The sequence below is a fragment of the Oncorhynchus masou genome, chromosome 28, assembly GCF_036934945.1.
Source record: "Oncorhynchus masou masou isolate Uvic2021 chromosome 28, UVic_Omas_1.1, whole genome shotgun sequence".
NCBI lineage: Eukaryota > Metazoa > Chordata > Actinopteri > Salmoniformes > Salmonidae > Oncorhynchus > Oncorhynchus masou.
Window position 1 is genome coordinate 64010407 of NC_088239.1, and position 21299 is coordinate 64031705.

At 43.4% G+C, this 21299-nt stretch overlaps 1 long non-coding RNA gene across 1 annotated transcript in view; it reads right to left on the reverse strand.

Annotated features, from left to right (window-relative positions):
- Positions 1–299: 299 nt before the first annotated feature.
- LOC135516899 (uncharacterized) overlaps positions 300–21299 on the reverse strand; it is a 33101-nt gene continuing 12101 nt past the window's right edge. The window contains exons 2-3 of the long non-coding RNA XR_010451977.1: positions 15364–15533; positions 300–655 (exon numbers count right to left, since the gene is read on the reverse strand). This is a non-coding gene — a long non-coding RNA (uncharacterized LOC135516899). The remainder of the gene's footprint in view (positions 656–15363; positions 15534–21299) is intronic.

The following is a 21299-nucleotide window of genomic DNA, read 5'->3' on the forward strand; positions in this document are numbered from 1 at the left end:
GCCTCTCTGGTGTTGGAACTTCCTGTGACACATCAGTGATCTCTGCATTGACCACTAGCTCAACATCTGGCCTTTCCTTTGATGAGCCCTCAGTGTGAATTATGTCTATTTGGAAAACATCTTGCTGTTTGATTAGCCTCTCATCTAATGAGTAAGGTCCATCAAACTCCATCTGGACAGAGGCATCAATCTTTACACCCGACTTCTTTTTAGGACTGAACTGTGACTCCAGACTCAGTTGTTTTGCTTCTTTGTGAGTCTGCCTGTGTATCCCAGTTTTTCCTTGCTCTCCGAGAGTGATCACACTTGGTTTGAATCTTTGTGGTTCAGGACGGCTGGGGAATATCCTCACAGGCTCAGCAGTTGAGTATCTCTCAGCCAGCATCTCCTGCAATTGGACCAAGGTGTGCTGGACCCAGCCCCTGGCCCCTTGGGCTTTCTGAACCATCGCTCCATGAAAGGTCTGTCCTGTGGTGGTAGTATGGTGGTAAGCGATCCAAGCAACGCTAGGTCTGACACCCATGGTATTCCAGGTTAGCTCATGCTCAACTGGGGCCACTCCACTCACGATATGTGTGACAGGATGGGAAAAGCCTAAGTCGACCCCTTTATGCATGATGGCAGTCATTTCTCTCAGAAGCAGGGAATCCCCATCCTGTGGTGAAAGGAGATGAAGAGGGATTAGATGTACAGTATAAAGACACATGAGGAAAATAGAACTGGACAGTATAGTGCTCATTGACCTATTCATTGATCATTGCTAGACAGCCATTTTCAAGTTTTGCCGTAGATTTTCAAGCCGATTGAACCTTTTACTGCAGTGGGCTAAATCAGGGTCATACTGTACAGAGTGTTTCTTGATAGTCTTAACCAGCATTCGGAATTTTGGATGAAAAGCATGCCCAAATTAAACGGCCTGCTACTCGGGCCCAGGAGATATGATATGCATATGGTAGATTTGGATAAAAAATACTCTGAAGTTTCCAAAACTGTTAAAATAGTGTCTGTGAGTATAACAGAACTGATTTGGCAGGTGACAACCTGAGAACAATCCATTCAGGAAGTTTTTTATTTTTTATTTTTCTATTCAAGTCCATTACAGTATCCATTGACTTAGGACTCAATTTGCAGTTCCTATAACTTCCACTAGATGTCAACAGTCTTTAGAAATGGTTTCAGGCTTGTATTCTTATAAATGGGGAGTCAGACCAGTCTGAATGAGTGGACCCTGATGTGTCACAGAGCTTTTTCATGCGCAATCCCGAGAGAGTGCATTTCTTGTTTACCTTTTATATTGACAACGTTATTGTCCGGTTGAAATATTATAGATCATTTAGGCTAAAAACAACCTGAGGATTGAATATAATTTGTCAACTGGGCTATGTTCTCAAATAATCGTAAGGTATGCTTTCGCCGTAAAGCATTTTTTAAATCTGATACATTTCTGTATTTGAATTTGGCACTCTGCAATCTCATTGGATGTTGGCCAGATGGGACGCTAGCGTCCCACATACCCTAGAGAGGGTTTTAAGCAAATCTACTTTGAGACAAAAGTATACACCTCACACACATGGTTATGGGCTTTAAAAAAATAAGACACCTGTACCATATCAGATATAGAGTTGAAATGTATTACATTTTGAGTTTGCATCCAAATATTACACTTTATGTACATCACAGAAGACTGAAATTGTAAGGAAGTCTGTGTGTAGCTGGTGTATAGGAGTCAGGCGAAAGACAGCAGATATGAGTAAATAAACGTATTTTACCCAATAATATAAATGCAATACAAAAACAGAGCCCACAATAATGGACCTTCCTACATAGAAACAATCACTCACAAACAAACATGGGGGAACAGAGGGTTAAATAATGAACAGGTAATTGGGGGATTGAAATCAGATGTGTAAGACAAAGACAAAACAAATGGAAAATGAAAAGTGGACCGCAATGGCTAGAAAGCCGGTGATGTCAACCGCTGAACGCCGCCCGAACAAGGAGAGGGACGGACTTCGGCGGAAGTCGTGACAGAAATATAACTAAACTTTTTGACATAGAAACACCAGATTTCCCGGCAGAAAAAAAGATGTAAAAAATGCTTATAAATATGAAAATTATGAAAGATATTAATAACAATCCACCCATGAGTTCACTATGTCATTTGACTGCATGAAAAGGCTACGTCAAAACTGTAACTAGGCCACTCAAGAAAATTATGTTGTCTTGGTAAGCAACTCCAATGTATATTTTGACTTGTGTTTAAGGTAAGTGTCCTGCTGAAAGGTGAATTTCTCTCCCAATGTATTTTGGAAAGCTGACTGTACCAGGTTTTCCTCTAGATTATGCCTGTGCTTAAGTCTATTCTGTTTCTTTTTATGGTAATAAACTCCCTAGTCCTTGCCGATGACAGGCATACCTATAACATGATGCAGTTGGACTTCGTGCAAACTGGAAACCACATATCCTGAGGCCGCATTTATTGTAGGTGGGGACTTTAATAAAGAACATCTGGGGTAAAAGCTACTGAAGTTTTATCAACAAATCGCCTGCGCCACTTGTGCCTTCAAAAACTCTCGACCATTGCTACTCCCCTTCTGAGACAGCTACAAGGCCCTCCTCCCACCTTCCCTTCAGGTCATGCCTCCATCCTGCTCCTCCCTTCCTGTAGAAACTCAAACAGGTAGTACTCGTGGTAAGAACTTTTCAACATTGGTCTGACCAAACGGAATCCATGCTTCAAGGTTGTTTTGATCATGTGAACTGGGATATGTTCCGGGATGCCTCTGAGAATAACATTGTGGTATACACTGACACAGTGACTGAGCTCATCGGAAAATGTATAGGGGATGATGTTCCCACTGTGACGATTAAAACCTATCCAAATAAAAAAAACGTGGATAGATGGCAGCATTCACTCAAAACTGAAAGCGCGACCACCACATTTAACCACGGCAAGTTTACTGGGAATATGGTTCAGTACAAACAGTCCACTTATGCCCTCCGTAAGGCAATCAAGCAGGCAAAATGTAATTACAGAGATAAAGTGGAAACACGAGACCTATGTGTCAGGGACTTTAGATAATCACGGATTATAAAGGGAAAACCAGCCACGGTGCGGACACCAAGGTCTTGCTCCCGGACAAGCTAAACACCTTCTTTGACCGCTTCTAGGGAAACACAGTGCCGCTGGTGCAGTCCTCCACCGCTCCCATAGACTGTGAACTCTCCTTCTCCGTGGCTGACATGAGTAAGACACGGCATCTCTAGCCGCATCCTCAGAGCATGAGCAGACAAGCTGGCTGGAGTGTATAAAGGCACAAGGTAAGACCCAAATGCAGGCACAAAGGGTAGATGGTAGAACTCCGATATTTATTATAACAAAGTGAGTAGGCAAAGGCAGGTCGAGGACAGGCGAGAGTTCATAAACCAGGTCAGAGTCCAAACAGTACCAGATGATAGGCAGTCTCGAGGTCAGGCCAGGCAGAGGTCCAAAACAAGGAGGACTAGAAACAAACAGAGACTGGGAAAAATAGGAGCAAGGAAAAATGCTGGTTGACTTGGCAAACAAGACGAACTGGCACAGAGAGACAGGAAAAACAGGGATATACAGTGCCTTGCGAAAGTATTCGGCCCCCTTGAACTTTGCAACCTTTTGCCACATTTCAGGCTTCAAACATAAAGATATAAAACTGTATTTTTTTGTGAAGAATCAACAACAAGTGGGACACAATCATGAAGTGGAACGACATTTATTGGATATTTCAAACTTTTTTAACAAATCAAAAACTGAAAAATTGGGCGTGCAAAATTATTCAGCCCCCTTAAGTTAATACTTTTTAGTGCCACCTTTTGCTGCGATTACAGCTGTAAGTCACTTGGGGTATGTCTCTATCAGTTTTGCACATCAAGAGACTGAAATTTTTTCCCATTCCTCCTTGCAAAACAGCTCAAGCTCAGTGAGGTTGGATGGAGAGCATTTGTGAACAGCAGTTTTCAGTTCTTTCCACAGATTCTCGATTGGATTCAGGTCTGGACTTTGACTTGGCCATTCTAACACCTGGATATGTTTATTTTTGAACCATTCCATTGTAGATTTTGCTTTATGTTTTGGATCATTGTCTTGTTGGAAGACAAATCTCCGTCCCAGTCTCAGGTCTTTTGCAGACTCCATCAGGTTTTCTTCCAGAATGGTCCTGTATTTGGCTCCATCCATCTTCCCATCAATTTTAACCATCTTCCTTGTCCCTGCTGAAGAAAAGCAGGCCCAAAACATGATGCTGCCACCACCATATTTGACAGTGGGTATGGTGTGTTCAAAGTGATGAGCTGTGTTGCTTTTACGCCAAACATAACGTTTTGCATTGTTGCCAAAAAGTTCAATTTTGGTTTCATCTGACCAGAGCACCTTCTTCCACATGTTTGGTGTGTCTCCCAGGTGGCTTGTGGCAAACTTTAAACAACACTTTTTATGGATATCTTTAAGAAATGGCTTTCTTCTTGCCACTCTTCCATAAAGGCCAGATTTGTGCAATATACGACTGATTGTTGTCCTATGGACAGAGTCTCCCACCTCAACTGTAGATCTCTTCTGCAGTTCATCCAGAGTGATCATGGGCCTCTTGGCTGCATCTCTGATCAGTCTTCTCCTTGTATGAGCTGAAAGTTTAGAGGGACGGCCAGGTCTTGGTAGATTTGCAGTGGTCTGATACTCCTTCCATTTCAATATTATCGCTTGCACAGTGCTCCTTGGGATGTTTAAAGCTTGGGAATTCTTTTTGTATCCAAATCCGGCTTTAAACTTCTTCACAACAGTATCTCGGACCTGCCTGGTGTGTTCCTTGTTCTTCATGATGCTCTCTGCGCTTTTAACGGACCTCTGAGACTATCACAGTGCCTGTGCATTTATACGGAGACTTGATTACACACAGGTGGATTGTATTTATCATCATTAGTCATTTAGGTCAACATTGGATCATTCAGAGATCCTCACTGAACTTCTGGAGAGAGATGGCTGAACTGAAAGTAAAGGGGCTGAATAATTTTGCACGCCCAATTTTTCAGTTTTTGATTTGTTAAAAAAGTTTGAAATATCCAATAAATGTCATTCCACTTCATGATTGTGTCCCACTTGTTGTTGATTCTTCACAAAAAAATACAGTTTTATATCTTTATGTTTGAAGCCTGAAATGTGGCAAAAGGTCGCAAAGTTCAAGGGGGCCGAATACTTTCGCAAGGCACTGTATACACCATGGATAATAAGCGACACCTGGAGGGGGTGGAGACAATCACAAGGACAGGTGAACCAGATCAGAGTGTGACAGAGTGTTTAAGGACATATTAAATCTCTCTCTATCCCATTCTGTTGTCCCCACTTTCTTCAAGATGTCTACCGTTGTTCCTATACCCAATAAAGCGAAGGTAACTGAACTATATGACTATCGCCACGTAGCACTAACTTCTGTCATCATGAAGTGCTTTCAGAGGGTAGAATCATATCACCTCTACCTTACCCGACACTCTAGACCCACTGCAATTTACCTAGCTCCCAAATAGATCCACGGATGACGCAATCGCCATCGCACTGCACACTGCCCTATGCCATCTGGACAAGAGGAAAACCTATGTAAGAATGCTGCTCATTGACTACAGCTCAGACTTCAACACTATTAGTACCCTCCAAGCCCATCAGTAAGCTCTGGGCCCTGGGTCTGAACCCCGACCTTCATGACAGGCTGCCCCAAGTTGGTGAAGGTAGTCAACAACACCTCCATTAAGCTTATCCTCAACACAGGGGCCCCACAAGGGTGCGTACTCAACCCCCTCTGGTTCACTCATGACTGTGTGGCCACACAAATCATCAAGTTTGCAGAAGACACAACAGTGGTAGGCCTGATTACCAACAATAACGATACAGCCTACAGGGAGGTGAGAGCCCTGGCGGAGAGGTGCCAGGAAAATAAGCTCTCCCTCAACATCAACAAAATTAAGTAGCTGATCATGGACTTCAGGACAGACCATAGGGAGCACGCCCCTATCCACATCCGGTCGCAGTGGAGAATGTGAAAAGCTTCAAGTTCCTCGGCGTACACATGACTGAACATCTGAAATGGTCCATCCACACAGACTGTGTGGTGAAGAAGGTGCAACAGCGCCTCTTCAATCTCAGGAGGCTAAAGAAATCCGGCTTTCCCCATAAAACCTTCACAAACTTTTACAGATTTACTATTGAGAGCCTCATGTCGGGCTGTATCACTGGCAACTGCACCGTCCGCAAACGCAGAGATCTCCAGAGGGTAATGTGATCTGCCCAACGCATCACCTTGGGGCACACTGCCTGCCTTCCAGGACATCCACAGTACCCGGTGTCACAGAAGATCATCAAGGACCTCAGCCACCTGATCCATGGCCTGTAAACCCGTTACCATCCAGAAGGCTAGGTCAGTACAGGTGCATTAAAGTTGGGACCGAGAGACTGAAGAACAGCTTATATCTCTCTTCCTAATACTGTATTTCTATATTTCTTAATTCCATTATCTTACTTGTTAGATTTGTGTGTGTTGTTGTGTATTGTTAGATATTACTGTGCTGTTGGAGCTAGGAACACAAGCATTTCCCTACACCCATAATAACATATGCTAAACATACAGTGCATTTGGAAAGTATTCAGACCCCTTCCCTTTTTCCACATTTTGTTGCAGCCTTATTTTAAAATTGATTTTTTTTAAAGTTCTCTCATCAATCTACATACAATACCCCACAATGGCAAAGTGAAAACAGGTTTTTAGATTGTTTTGCAAATGTATAAAAAAATCTAAAACAGAAATATATTTTTTACATAAGTATTGAGAGCCTTTACTATGAAACACAAAATTGAGATCAGATGAATCCTGTTTCCATTGATCATCCTTGAGATGTTTCTACAACTTGATTGGAGTCCACCTGTGGTAAATTCAATTGATTTGACATGATTTGGAAAGACACAGACCTGTTTTTCCTGAACCACCAAGACTCTTCCTCTAGCTGGCCGCCCAGCCAAACTGAGCAATGGAGGAGGTGACCAAGAACCCAACGGTCACTCTGACAGAGCGTCAGAGTCCCTCTGTAGAGATGGGAGAACCTTCCAGAAGTACAACCATCTCAGAAGCACTCCACAAATATGGCCTTTGTGGTAGAGTGGCCAGACAGAAGACACTCCTCAGTAAAAGGCACATGACAGCCAGCTTAGAGTTTGTCAAAAGGCACCTAAAGGACTCTCAGACATTGAGAAAAAGATTGGTCTGATGAAACCAAGATTGAACTCTTTGGCCTGAATGCCGGGTGTCATGTCTGGAGGAAACCTGGCACCATCCCTACAGTGAAGTATGGTGTGGCATCTTCATGTTGTAGGGATGTTTTTCAGGACCAGGAACTGGGAGACTAGTCAGGATCAAGGAAAGATGAACAGAGCAAAGTACAGCGAGATCCTTGATGACAACCTGCTCCAGAGCACTAAGGACCTTAGACTGAGGTGAAGGTTCACCTTCCAACAGAACAACGAACCTAAGCACACAGCGAAGACAACGCATGAGTGGCTTCTGTCTCTGAATGTCCATGAGTGGTCCAGCCAGAGCCTGGACTTGAACCCGAATGAACATCTCTGGAGAGACCTGAAAATAGCTGTGCAGCGATGCTCCCCATCCAACCTGACAGAGCTTGAGAGGATCTGCAGAGAAGAAAGAGAGAAACTCCCCAAATACAGGTGTGCAAAGCTTGTAGCATCATACTCTAGGCTGTAATCGCTGCCAAAGGTGCTTCAACAAAGTACTGAGTAAAGGGTTGCGGTTCCGGGTTGGAGCGAGCGGTCGCATCTACACTTCGGTCCGCAGGTAGTATAACTTTTCATTACATTTTTCATTACATTTCATTATAGTACACGGTTTGATTTGTCTAATCTTAGCAATTTCTTCTTAGCTAGCTACATAGCCGTCTTTGTATCAAAGATAATTGCGTAATTATCGTATTTCGTCGTCCTAACGTAGTCTACACTGCTATCTGCCCAGCAGCTAGCTAACGTCCACTGTCCACCAGCACTGTAGAAACTATTACACTCAACTGAACGACTCGATTAGTGAAGTGTTAGCTAGCTACATAGTTGTCTTTGCTGTCTTCGTATCCAAGATAATTGTGTAGTTTAGAGTGTGTAGACTTAGAGTGATTATCTTAATTTACCGAGGTTAGCTAGCCAGCTATTTGTCGTCCTTAACGTAGGAGATGCTGCTAGCTAGCTAGCCAACAGCTAGCCAACCTCTACCGAATAGAACTTCAACTAACTTCCGCTTCGCTCCACAGGTAGTATCACATTTTCATTTCACTTCATTACAGTACAACGGTTTGATTTGTTTGATCGTAGCTAGCTAGCTACATAGCCGTCTTTGTATCTAAGACAATTGTGTAGTCTAGAGCGATTTTCTAGGTTAGCTAGCCAGCTATTGTCGTTCTTTTATCGTAACGTAACGCAATCAATACTGCTAGCTAGCCAGCTGGCCCCCGAATAGCAGCACTGTAGAAACTATTACAGTACAACGGTTTGATTTGTTTGATCGTAGCTAGCTAGCTACATAGCCGTCTTTGTATCTAAGACAATTGTGTAGTCTAGAGCAATTTTCTAGGTTAGCTAGCCAGCTATTGTCGTTCTCTTAACGTAACGTAACGCAATCAACACTGCTAGCTAGCCAGCTAGCCCCGAATAGCAGCACTGTAGAAACTATTACACTCGACGGAACGACTTGATTAGTGTAGTGTCAACATCGCAGCCACTGCCAGCTAGCCTACAAAGTCAACAACGCAGCCACTGCCAGCTAGCCTACTCCAGCAGTACTGTATCATTTCAATCATTTTAGTCAATAAGATTCTTGCTACGTAAGCTTAACTTTCTGAACATTCGAGACGTGTAGTCCACTTGTCATTCCAATCTCCTTTGCATTAGCGTAGCCTCTTCTGTAGCCTGTCAACTATGTGTCTATCTATCCCTGTTCTCTCCTCTCTGCACAGACCATACAAACGCTCCACACCGCGTGGCCGCGCGCGGCCACCCTAATCTGGTGGTCCCAGCGCGCACGACCCACGTGGAGTTCCAGGTCTCCGGTAGCCTCTGGAACTGCCGATCTGCGGCCAACAAGGCAGAGTTCATCTCAGCCTATGCCTCCCTCCAGTCCCTCGACTTCTTGGCACTGACGGAAACATGGATCACCACAGATAACACTGCTACTCCTACTGCTCTCTCTTCGTCCACCCACGTGTTCTCGCACACCCCGAGAGCTTCTGGTCAGCGGGGTGGTGGCACCGGGATCCTCATCTCTCCCAAGTGGTCATTCTCTCTTTCTCCCCTTAGCCATCTGTCTATCGCCTCCTTTGAATTCCATGCTGTCACAGTTACCAGCCCTTTCAAGCTTAACATCCTTATCATTTATCGCCCTCCAGGTTCCCTCGGAGAGTTCATCAATGAGCTTGATGCCTTGATAAGCTCCTTTCCTGAGGACGGCTCACCTCTCACAGTCCTGGGCGACTTTAACCTCCCCACGTCTACCTTTGACTCATTCCTCTCTGCCTCCTTCTTTCCACTCCTCTCCTCTTTTGACCTCACCCTCTCACCTTCCCCCTACTCACAAGGCAGGCAGTACGCTCGACCTCATCTTTACTAGATGCTGTTCTTCCACTAACCTCATTGCAACTCCCCTCCAAGTCTCCGACCACTACCTTGTATCCTTTTCCCTCTCGCTCTCATCCAACACTTCCCACACTGCCCCTACTCGGATGGTATCGCGCCGTCCCAAACTTCGCTCTCTCTCCCCCGCTACTCTCTCCTCTTCCATCCTATCATCTCTTCCCTCTGCTCATACCTTCTCCAACCTATCTCCTGATTCTGCCTCCTCAACCCTCCTCTCTTCCCTTTCTGCATCCTTTGACTCTCTATGTCCCCTATCCTCCAGGCCGGCTCGGTCCTCCCCTCCCGCTCCGTGGCTCGACGACTCATTGCGAGCTCACAGAACAGAGCTCCGGGCAGCCGAGCGGAAATGGAGGAAAACTCGCCTCCCTGCGGACCTGGCATCCTTTCACTCCCTCCTCTCTACATGTTCCTCCTCTGTCTCTGCTGCTAAAGCCACTTTCTACCACTCTAAATTCCAAGCATCTGCCTCTAACCCTAGGAAGCTCTTTGCCACCTTCTCCTCCCTCCTGAATCCTCCTCCCCTCCCCCCCCCCTCCCTCTCTGCAGATGACTTCGTCAACCATTTTGAAAAGAAGGTCGACGACATCCGATCCTCGTTTGCTAAGTCAAACGACACCGCTGGTTCTGCTCACACTGCCCTACCCTGTGCTCTGACCTCTTTCTCCCCTCTCTCTCCAGATGAAATCTCGCTTCTTGTGACGGCCGGCCGCCCAACAACCTGCCCGCTTGACCCTATCCCCTCCTCTCTTCTCCAGACCATTTCCGGAGACCTTCTCCCTTACCTCACCTCGCTCATCAACTCATCCCTGACCGCTGGCTACGTCCCTTCCGTCTTCAAGAGAGCGAGAGTTGCACCCCTTCTGAAAAAACCTACACTCGATCCCTCCGATGTCAACAACTACAGACCAGTATCCCTTCTTTCTTTTCTCTCCAAAACTCTTGAACGTGCCGTCCTTGGCCAGCTCTCCCGCTATCTCTCTCAGAATGACCTTCTTGATCCAAATCAGTCAGGTTTCAAGACTAGTCATTCAACTGAGACTGCTCTTCTCTGTATCACGGAGGCGCTCCGCACTACTAAAGCTAACACTCTCTCCTCTGCTCTCATCCTTCTAGACCTATCGGCTGCCTTCGATACTGTGAACCATCAGATCCTCCTCTCCACCCTCTCCGAGTTGGGCATCTCCGGTGCGGCCCACGCTTGGATTTCGTCCTACCTGACAGGTCGCTCCTACCAGGTGGCGTGGCGAGAATCTGTCTCCTCGCCACGCGCTCTCACCACTGGTGTCCCCCAGGGCTCTGTTCTAGGCCCTCTCCTATTCTCGCTATACACCAAGTCACTTGGCTCTGTCATAACCTCACATGGTCTCTCCTATCATTGCTATGCAGACGACACACAATTAATCTTCTCCTTTCCCCCTTCTGATGACCAGGTGGCGAATCGCATCTCTGCATGTCTGGCAGACATATCAGTGTGGATGACGGATCACCACCTCAAGCTGAACCTCGGCAAGACGGAGCTGCTCTTCCTCCCGGGGAAGGACTGCCCGTTCCATGATCTCGCCATCACGGTTGACAACTCCATTGTGTCCTCCTCCCAGAGCGCTAAGAACCTTGGCGTGATCCTGGACAACACCCTGTCGTTCTCAACCAACATCATGGCGGTGGCCCGTTCCTGTAGGTTCATGCTCTACAACATCCGCAGAGTACGACCCTGCCTCACACAGGAAGCGGCGCAGGTCCTAATCCAGGCACTTGTCATCTCCCGTCTGGATTACTGCAACTCGCTGTTGGCTGGGCTCCCTGCCTGTGCCATTAAACCCCTACAACTCATCCAGAACGCCGCAGCCCATCTGGTGTTCAACCTTCCCAAGTTCTCTCACGTCACCCCGCTCCTCCGTTCTCTCCACTGGCTTCCAGTTGAAGCTCGCATCCGCTACAAGACCATGGTGCTTGCCTACGGAGCTGTGAGGGGAACGGCACCGCAGTACCTCCAGGCTCTGATCAGGCCCTACACCCAAACAAGGGCACTGCGTTCATCCACCTCTGGCCTGCTCGCCTCCCTACCACTGAGGAAGTACAGTTCCAACTCAGCCCAGTCAAAACTGTTCGCTGCTCTGGCCCCCCAAAGGTGGAACAAACTCCCTCACGACGCCAGGACAGCGGAGTCAATCACCACCTTCCGGAGACACCTGAAACCCCACCTCTTCAAGGAATACCTAGGATAGGATAAGTAATCCTTCTCACCCCCCCCTTAAATGATTTAGATGCACTATTGTAAAGTGGCTGTTCCACTGGATGTCAGAAGGTGAACTCACCAATTTGTAAGCCGCTCTGGATAAGAGCGTCTGCTAAATGACTTAAATGTAAATGTAATGTAAATGGAATACTTATTTAAATGTGACATTTTGTAAAGTGTTGAAAAACCTGTTTTTGTTTTGTCATTATGGGTATTGTGTGAGGAAATGTTTTTTTAAATTCATTTTAGAATAAGGCTGTAATGTAACAAAATGTGGAAAAAGTCAAGGGTTCTGAATACTTTCCGAATGCACTGCATGTATGCGACCAATAACATGTTATTTTATTTTATTTGAGCCACCACCATGCTTGAAAATATGAAGAGTGTTCCTCAGTGGTTTGTTGTGTTAGATTTGCCCCAAACATAAGACTTTGATTTCAGGAGATAAAGTACATTTCTTTGCCAAATTTTGTGCAGTTTTACTTTAGAACCTAATTGCAAACTGGATGCATGTTTTATTCTATGCAGGCTTCCTTCTTTTCACTCTGTCATTTAGGTTAGTATTGTGGAGTAACTTTGTTGTTGTAATGTTGTTGTTCGCTCCTCAGTTTTCTCTTATCGCAAGCCATTAAACTCTGTCACCATTGGTCTCATGATAAAATCCCTGAGCAGTTTCCTTCCTCTCCAGCATCTGAGTTAAGAAGGACACTTGTATCTTTGTAGTGACTGGGTGTACTGATACACCATCCAATGTGTAATTAATAACTTCACCACGCTCAAAGGGATATTCAATTTTATTTTTACCCATCTACCAATAGATACCCTTCTTTGCGATGCATTGGAAAACCTTCCTGGTCTTTGTGGTTGAATCTATGTTTGAAATTGACTGCTTGAATGAGGGACAGATAATTGTCTGTGTGGGGTACAGAGATGAGGTAGTCATTCAAAAATCCTGTTAAACACTATTTTCGCAAACAGAATGAGTCCATGCAATTTATTATGTGACTTGTTAAGCACATTTTTACTCCTGAACTTATTTAGGCTTGCCATGACTAACATCTCTGAAAACATCATTCCACTTTGCCTTTATGGGGTGTCGTGTGTAGGCCAGTGACACAAAATCTCAATTTAATCCATAATCATCTCAAACTGTAACACAACAACATTTGGAAAAATCAAGGGGCGTGAATACTTTCTGAAGGGACTGTGTGGTATGTTAGAACATTAGAATGAAACTCAAGCTGTGAACTCCATTCTTCTCACAACCTTGCTCAACTTTGTGTCTTTAAAATTTTTATTTGGATTGTATAATTCACATTGGGTCCTGCCCTTGCAAAAATGTCCCAGTGCAGAAAAGTTTCCTCCTTTCGAAAAATAGTTTTGATTATTTTATTTATAATGTGTCCATTCCATGCTCACTCACACACTCAACAGAATTCAACAAATATAGGACTGAATAAGTACCTAGAGCGGAGCGGACGAAGGCTTTGAAGTCTGTTTATGGTGCATGTTAACACGCTAATACAAATCAAACATGGGCTCATCATAAAGCCAGGCCATTGCAATTCTAGTGCTCATTGCCTGACTGTGTTTCACTTGATCTGTATGGCATTTCAATGTCCTTATTATGAAGCACATGATGACTAAAGCCACTGAGGGCAGCCAATGACAAGCCTATATGAAACCTCTCACAGCAACCTAAAACTAAATCATTTGAAAATACTCAAATCTATGTATTATTCCACCCAAAGGACAAAGGATAATTAACAATTAAAGGGAAACATTGAGCATACCAATGATGGGAAGTACAAGCTACCGATCCTATCCAGTAGATCCAGTTGTGAGAAATTGTGCCCGTGGTCATCCAGGATTCTGTAAGCCCAGTAGAGAGGAGTGTGTCTTTGCCTGTGCAGAAAAGCCACATACACACATCTCCTACTGTAGCACTTGCAGACGTGGTCCGTTCTGCTTTTCATCAGCTTCAAACCATCCGGGGCCTGTCCATTGAGAAGAAGGCTCCTACAAGAACCTAAACTGGTGTTGCCTGTTGGCCAGCCCCCCTGGCCAGACGGGTATAGGGCAAAGACAACCAAAGACACTGGTATCCACCACAGCCTCATTGTGCCAAATGGAAGTGTTTCAAGGCATCCAAAAGCTCCAGAGAAGGGTATCAAGAGCTTATCTTTGTTGAATGTTATACCTTTCACTTTGAATATGCACACAATGGGTGTGTCTCAAAATGCATACTACCGTGCTCCGAGCATGCAAATTGAAGCATGGGAGGGTCGGAGTACGAGGCCAAATAAAAGTATGCGAAACAGAGCATGGAAGGTGTTTCTCGAATGCATAGTCCGTTTGTACATATTTTGAAGCATGCATCGATGCAAGCTTCAATGGTAAGTATGAAAATAAATATGACGCAACCACATTTTCTTGAAATCAACGGCGGCCATTACTTGAGCTGAAGCGAGGAAAATACACTCCTTCGGGAATGAAATGTTGCCTATTCACATCTCATATGTTGCCTGACTACAATATTTTATCTTGATACATTAATAAATACATTCTGTATTAATTTTGGCGTGGTTACCTGCCTACAATACCCACTGTAGCGTAGGTAACAAGCCCATGGTAAGTCAATAGAGCTAACTGGCTAGCTAGTACTGTTAGCTAGCCAGATAGCCATGAAGAATTATTAGCTAGCAAGCAATGAAGAATTTATATCTACATTGGATAACATTGGTTTTAGGGCATTTTTGGCAGTTTAATTAGCTAGCTGTCTAGCTAGATTACAACGATTCACAAATATCTAGTTGATAATTATTAAGTAAAACATTTGCTTTGTGTATAACTTCTTTCGTCTCTATTGTTGCCATTGTCCTGGCTGGAAGAAGGTTCAGTGAATGGGGAGATGCAGCATGAGGTGCTACAGTAGGAGTAGTACAAGTGCTTCTCAGATGTAATGTTTAATGCGTTCTCCAAAGTCTCGTCCTCACAAGAAGGTACTCAAGAGAAAGTCCTCGGAGAATGCACTTGGAGCATGAGAGTGTGAGCACGGTAAAATGCATATTGAGAAACCCCCTATATAACAAAGCCTCCATTGTCCTCTCACAATAAACCTACATGTTCTGTATTCGTACATTGTGCTGAGGTGCTGCAAGGTCATGAGTAAAAATAGACTTTCAGTGAAACTATAGAGTATGGATAGACTTTCAGTGAATCTATAGAGTATGGATAGACTTAGTGAAACTATATGGATTATGGAGTATGGATTTCTTTACACTATTTTTACTCATTTAATTTTAGATTCTTCAAAGTAGCCACCCATTGCCTTGATGAAAGCTTTGCGCACTCTTTGCAATCTCTCAAACATCTTCATGAGGAATGCTTTTCCAACAGTCTTGAAGGAGTTCCCACATACGCTGAGCACTTGTTGGCTGCTTTTCCTTGCAGTCCCACTCATCCCAAACCATCTCAGTTGGGTTGAGGTTGGTTGATTGTGAAGGCCAGGTCATCTGATGCAGCACTCCATCACTCTCCTTGGTCAAATAGCCCTTACACAGCCTGGAGGTGTGTTTTTTGGTCATTGTCCTGTTGAAAAACAAATGATAGTCCCAATAAGCGCAAAACAGATGGGAAGGCAAATCGCTGCAGAATGCTGTGGTAGCCATGCTGGTTAAGAATGCTTTGAATTCTAAATAAATCACAGACAGTGTCACCAGAAAATCACACCCACAAATTGTTTAACACTTTTTTGCTTACTATATGATTCCATATGTGTTATTTCATCGTTTTGATGTCTTCACTATTATTATTCTTGAAAATAGAAATAAAATAAGAAAAACCCTTGAATGACTAAGTGTCTCCAAACTTTGACTGGTACTGAATATATACAGTGGGGCAAAAAAGTATTTAGTCAGCCACCAATTGTGCAAGTCCTCCCACTTAAAAAGATGAGAGAGGCCTGTAATTTTCATCATAGGTACACCAACTATAACATATAACAAAATTAGAAAAAAAAATCCAGAAAATCACATTGTAGTATTTTTATGAATTTATTTGCAAATTATGGTGGAAAATAAGTATTTGGTCAATAACAAAAGTTTATCTCAATATTTTGTTATATACCCATTGTTGGTTATGACAGAGGTCAAACGTTTTCTGTAAGTCTTCACAAGGTTTTCACACACTGTTGCTGGTATTTTGACCCATTCCTCCATGCAGATCTCCTCTAGAGAAGTGATGCTTTGGGGCTGTTGCTGGGCAACACGGACTTTCAACTCCCTCCAAAGATGTTCTATGGGGTTGAGATCTGGAGATTGGCTAGGCCACTCCAGGACCTTGAAATGCTTCTTACGAAGCCACTCCTTCGTTGCCCGGGCGGTGTGTTTGGGATCATTGTCATGCTGAAAGACCCAGTCACGTTTCATCTTCAATGCCCTTGCTGATGGAAGGAGGTTTTCACTCAAACTCTCACGATACATGGCCCCATTCATTCTTTCCTTCACACGGATCAGTCGTCCTGGTCCCTTTGCAGAAAAACAGCTCCAAAGCATGATGTTTCCACCCCCATGTTTCACAGTAGGTATGGTGTTCTTTGGATGCAACTCAGCATTCTTTGTCCTCCAAACAAGACAAGTTGAGTTTTTACCAGAAAGTTATATTTTGGTTTCATCTGACCATATGACATTCTCCCAATCTTCTTCTGGATCATCCAAATGCTCTCTAGCAAACTTCAGACGGGCCTGGACGTGTACTGGCTTAAGCAGGGGGACACGTCTGGCACTGCAGGATTTGAGTCCCTGGCGGCGTAGTGTGTTACTGATGGTAGGCTTTGTTACTTTGGTCCCAGTTCTCTGCAGGTCATTCACTAGGTCCCCCCGTGTGGTTCTGGGATTTCTGCTCACCATTCTTGTGATCCTTTTGACCCCACGGGGTGAGATCTTGCGTGGAGCCCCAGATTGAGGGAGATTATCAGTGGTCTTGTATGTCTTCCATTTCCTAATAATTGCTACCACAGTTGATTTCTTCAAACCAAGCTGCTTACCTATTGCAGATTCAGTCTTCCCAGCATGGTGCAGGTCTACAATTTTGTTTCTGGTGTCCGTTGACAGCTCTTTGCTCTTGGCCATAGTGGAGTTTGGAGTGTGACTGTTTGAGGTTGTGGACATGTGTCTTTTATACTGATAACAAGTTCAAACAGGTGCCATTAATACAGATAACGAGTGGAGGACAGAGGAGCCTCTTAAAGAAGAAGTTGCAGGTCTGTGAGAGCCAGAAATCTTGCTTGTTTGTTGGTGACCAAAAACTTATTTTCCACCATAATTTGCAAATAAATTCATTAAAAATCCTACAATGTGATTTTCTGGATTTTTTTTCTCATTTTGTCTGTCATAGTTGAAGTGTATGGATGTTTCGAGTTCAGTAATTGGTTAGCTCGTAGTAGAGTTAGAGGATCTCTAATGAATCCTTAGAAAAGCAACCTTCACTTTTAGCTGCCAATAGACAATGGAATGCCTTTCATGCCTTATTGTGGAGCTCCTGTTCCGAAAGCCTTTTGGTTGAGGAATGATGCTGAAGTTCTCTTGGGAAGTTATCAAAATGTATCAATCTACAGTAAGCAGGACAAACTTTTGTGCATCAGAAGATACGTGCATCTCTACCCTTTAAGTGAGGCATAATTCCTTCAACCACCCAAAATGAAAGACGTCAAGATAGAATGAATGTTTGAGACAATGCCAGTCTCAATGAGTGCCTGCGATGGGCCTGAGCTCCCAATGAAGCTACAGCACTTCAATGGGATAAGATAAGCTGTGACGAGGCACTGCACAGGGTAGAATAAAATGCAAATATTATTTTGCGTTGATGGTGAGAGAAGGCCATGCATTATCACATCTACCAGTATATCACTCTGCCCAAGCTTCATTACACCTTAACAAAGTCCAACTTTGAAAAGATACAGTTAGAAAGAGTATTTCCAAGACTCATTAGGATCTTTAGGAATACATTGAAAATGTCATTCTCATTAAAGGAAAATTTCCCCCCAAAAAGATATTTTGGTATTTGTTTCATCAGTCCATTGTTGATATAGTCCAAAAATGTTTTGCATGTCATCAAGTTTTCAAGATATGTAACTTTCAAAATATAGAAATACAGCTGGTATAATGCATTTTGCATAATAACATTGAGAAACGCAGCATCATATGATGCAAAGTGCATCAAACCGGCTGTAAATTTATATACAGTATCTTGACAACTTGCTTTTCTCTAAGTGAATATCTGGGCTGAGCTATGGTAGGATAGGAGGTATGATGGAGTGGAAGGAGAGGAGAGTGAAAGGTAAGTGGAGTGAGTGTGTCAGCAGCAGAAAGAGATGGTTGTGAAACCATGCATGAATAGTCCACACTCCACATGTCCGACTGCAATTGACACAACCCTTTCAGAGAAACACTAAGGAGACAATCAAGTGGTCTGAAGGGTTTCTGTCTGTCCTGGAACAGTGTTCAAACACCACTGGCTCCACGTCATTTCACCGCTCAAGAGTGGATCTGCCATCGAGGGACAATATGAGGGCAGTCTGGGTAGATGATGACAGAACCTTTACATTTATTTATTTTATGGCTGACATTTCTTTACATAGACTGACAAGGAATTGAGGGTGGTCCAGAATGCATGTGTTTTTTGACTATTGACTATTATTACGCTTTTATGCATTATGCATTTTTGTAAAAAATAGTTTATTTTTCCAAGTAAAAGTTGTTGGGTTTTGACTTGATTTTTTACTGGGCCCTGTACATGTTAAGGAAATGGTTAACAGCCAGCACTTGACCATATCAGGTGTGCATTTTTCTTACTTGAGTTAAGTGTTGTGTCATTGGTGTGATGATATTTGCATACCATCAGAGGACTTTGGACCAAGTCAGAATGATAGCCTCAGTGTCTGACCAGCATCATCCCTACATAAGTGTTCTTCAGCGTTTCAACAACTCAGCAACTCTCACACTTCAAACGACTACAGATCAAGGTACGTGTGATATCCTTGAAATAACACAGAAAAGATGTTAGCATGGTAAGAAGTTACAACAGCTTAAATCATTGATAAATGTGGTAAATATGGTGAAGGTATCTTAGCATAAATTAAGTGAATGTATACAGTGCCTTGCGAAAGTATTCGGCCCCTTTGAACTTTGCGACCTTTTGCCACATTTCAGGCTTCAAACATAAAGATATAAAAGTGTATTTTTTTGTGAAGAATCAACAACAAGTGGGACACAATCATGAAGTGGAACGACATTTATTGGATATTTCAAACTTTTTTAACAAATCAAAAACTGAAAAATTGGGCGTGCAAAATTATTCAGCCCCTCCAGAAGTTCAGTGAGGATCTCTGAATTATCCAATGTTGACCTAAATGACTAATGATGATAAATTACAATCCACCTGTGTGTAATCAAGTCTCCGTATAAATGCACCTGCACTGTGATAGTCTCAGAGGTCCGTTAAAAGCGCAGAGAGCATCATGAAGGACAAGGACCACACCAGGCAGGTCCAAGATACTGTTGTGAAGAAATTTAAAGCCGGATTTGGATACAAAAAGATTTCCCAAGCTTTAAACATCCCATGGAGCACTGTGCAAGTGATAATATTGAAATGGAAGGAGTATCAGACCACTGCAAATCTACCAAGACCTGGCCGCCCCTCTAAACTTTCAGCTCATACAAGGAGAAGACTGATCAGAGATGCAGCCAAGAGGCCCATGATCACTCTGGATAAACTGCAGAGATCTACAGCTGAGGTGGGAGACTCTGTCCATAGGACAACAATCAGTCGTATATTGCACAAATCTGGCCTTTATGGATGAGTGGCAAGAAGAAAGCCATTTCTTAAAGATATCCATAAAAAGTGTTGTTTAAAGTTTGCCACAAGCCACCTGGGAGACACACCAAACATGTGGAAGAAGGTGCTCTGGTCAGATGAAACCAAAATTGAACTTTTTGGCAACAATGCAAAACGTTATGTTTGGCGTAAAAGCAACACAGCTCATCACCCTGAACACACCATACCCACTGTCAAACATGGTGGTGGCAGCATCACGGTTTGGGCCTGCTTTTCTTCAGCAGGGACAGGGAAGATGGTTAAAATTGATGGGAAGATGGATGGAGCCAAATACAGGACCATTCTGGAAGAAAACCTGATGGAGTCTGCAAAAGACCTGAGACTGGGACGGAGATTTGTCTTCCAACAAGACAATGATCCAAAACATAAAGCAAAATCTACAATGGAATGGTTCAAAAATAAACATATCCAGGTGTTAGAATGGCCAAGTCAAAGTCCAGACCTAAATCCAATCGAGAATCTGTGGAAAGAACTGAAAACTTGCTGTTCACAAATGCTCTCCATCCAACCTCACTGAGCTTGAGCTGTTTTGCAAGGAGGAATGGGAAAAAATTTCAGTCTCTCAATGTGCAAAACTGATAGAGACATACCCCAAGCGACTTACAGCTGTAATCGCAGCAAAAGGTGGTGCTACAAAGTATTAATTTAGGGGGGCTGAATAATTTTGCACGCCCAATTTTTCTTTTTTTGTTTTGTTAAATATCCAATAAATGTCGTTCCACTTCATGATTGTGTCCCACTTGTTGTTGATTCTTCACAAACAAATACAGTTTTATATCTTTATGTTTGAAGCCTGAAATGTGGCAAAAGGTCGCAAAGTTCAAGGGGGCCGAATACTTTCGCAAGGCACTGTATATTATTTTTTTCAAAAGTTCAAAGAATGTGACCTGAGGTTTGCAGAGATTGATGAAAACAATCCAAATAAAAAGATGGCACAGATTCGATGACAGATATCAGATATTGTCCTGTTCCAGATGATTGAAGGACATGATGACGTCAAAATAACTGTCACGTCCTGACCTTTGTTATGTTTCTTGTTTAGGTTGGTCAGGGCGCGATTTGGGGTGGGCATTCTATGTGATGTTCTAGTTTGGGTTTTGTGTTTGGCCTGGTATGGTTCTCAATCAGAGGCAGCTGTCAATCGTTGTCTCTGATTGAGATCCATATTTAGGTAGCCTGTTTTTCCCCACTTGATTTGTGGGTAGTTGTTTTCTGTTTAGTGTATGTCACCTTACAGAACTGTTTCGTTTCATTCGCCGTTGTTAGTTTGTTTAGTGTTCTCTGTTTAATAAATATTAACATGGACACGTACCATGCTGCATATTGGTCCGATCTCTCCAACTCCGCCTCAGACGAGGACGACGAACGTTACAATAACATTCTTTAATAAGACCTCAACAAAAGAGCATCTTACATTCTCTATTTTGACATTTCCTGTCAATATCAAATGTCATCATGCTC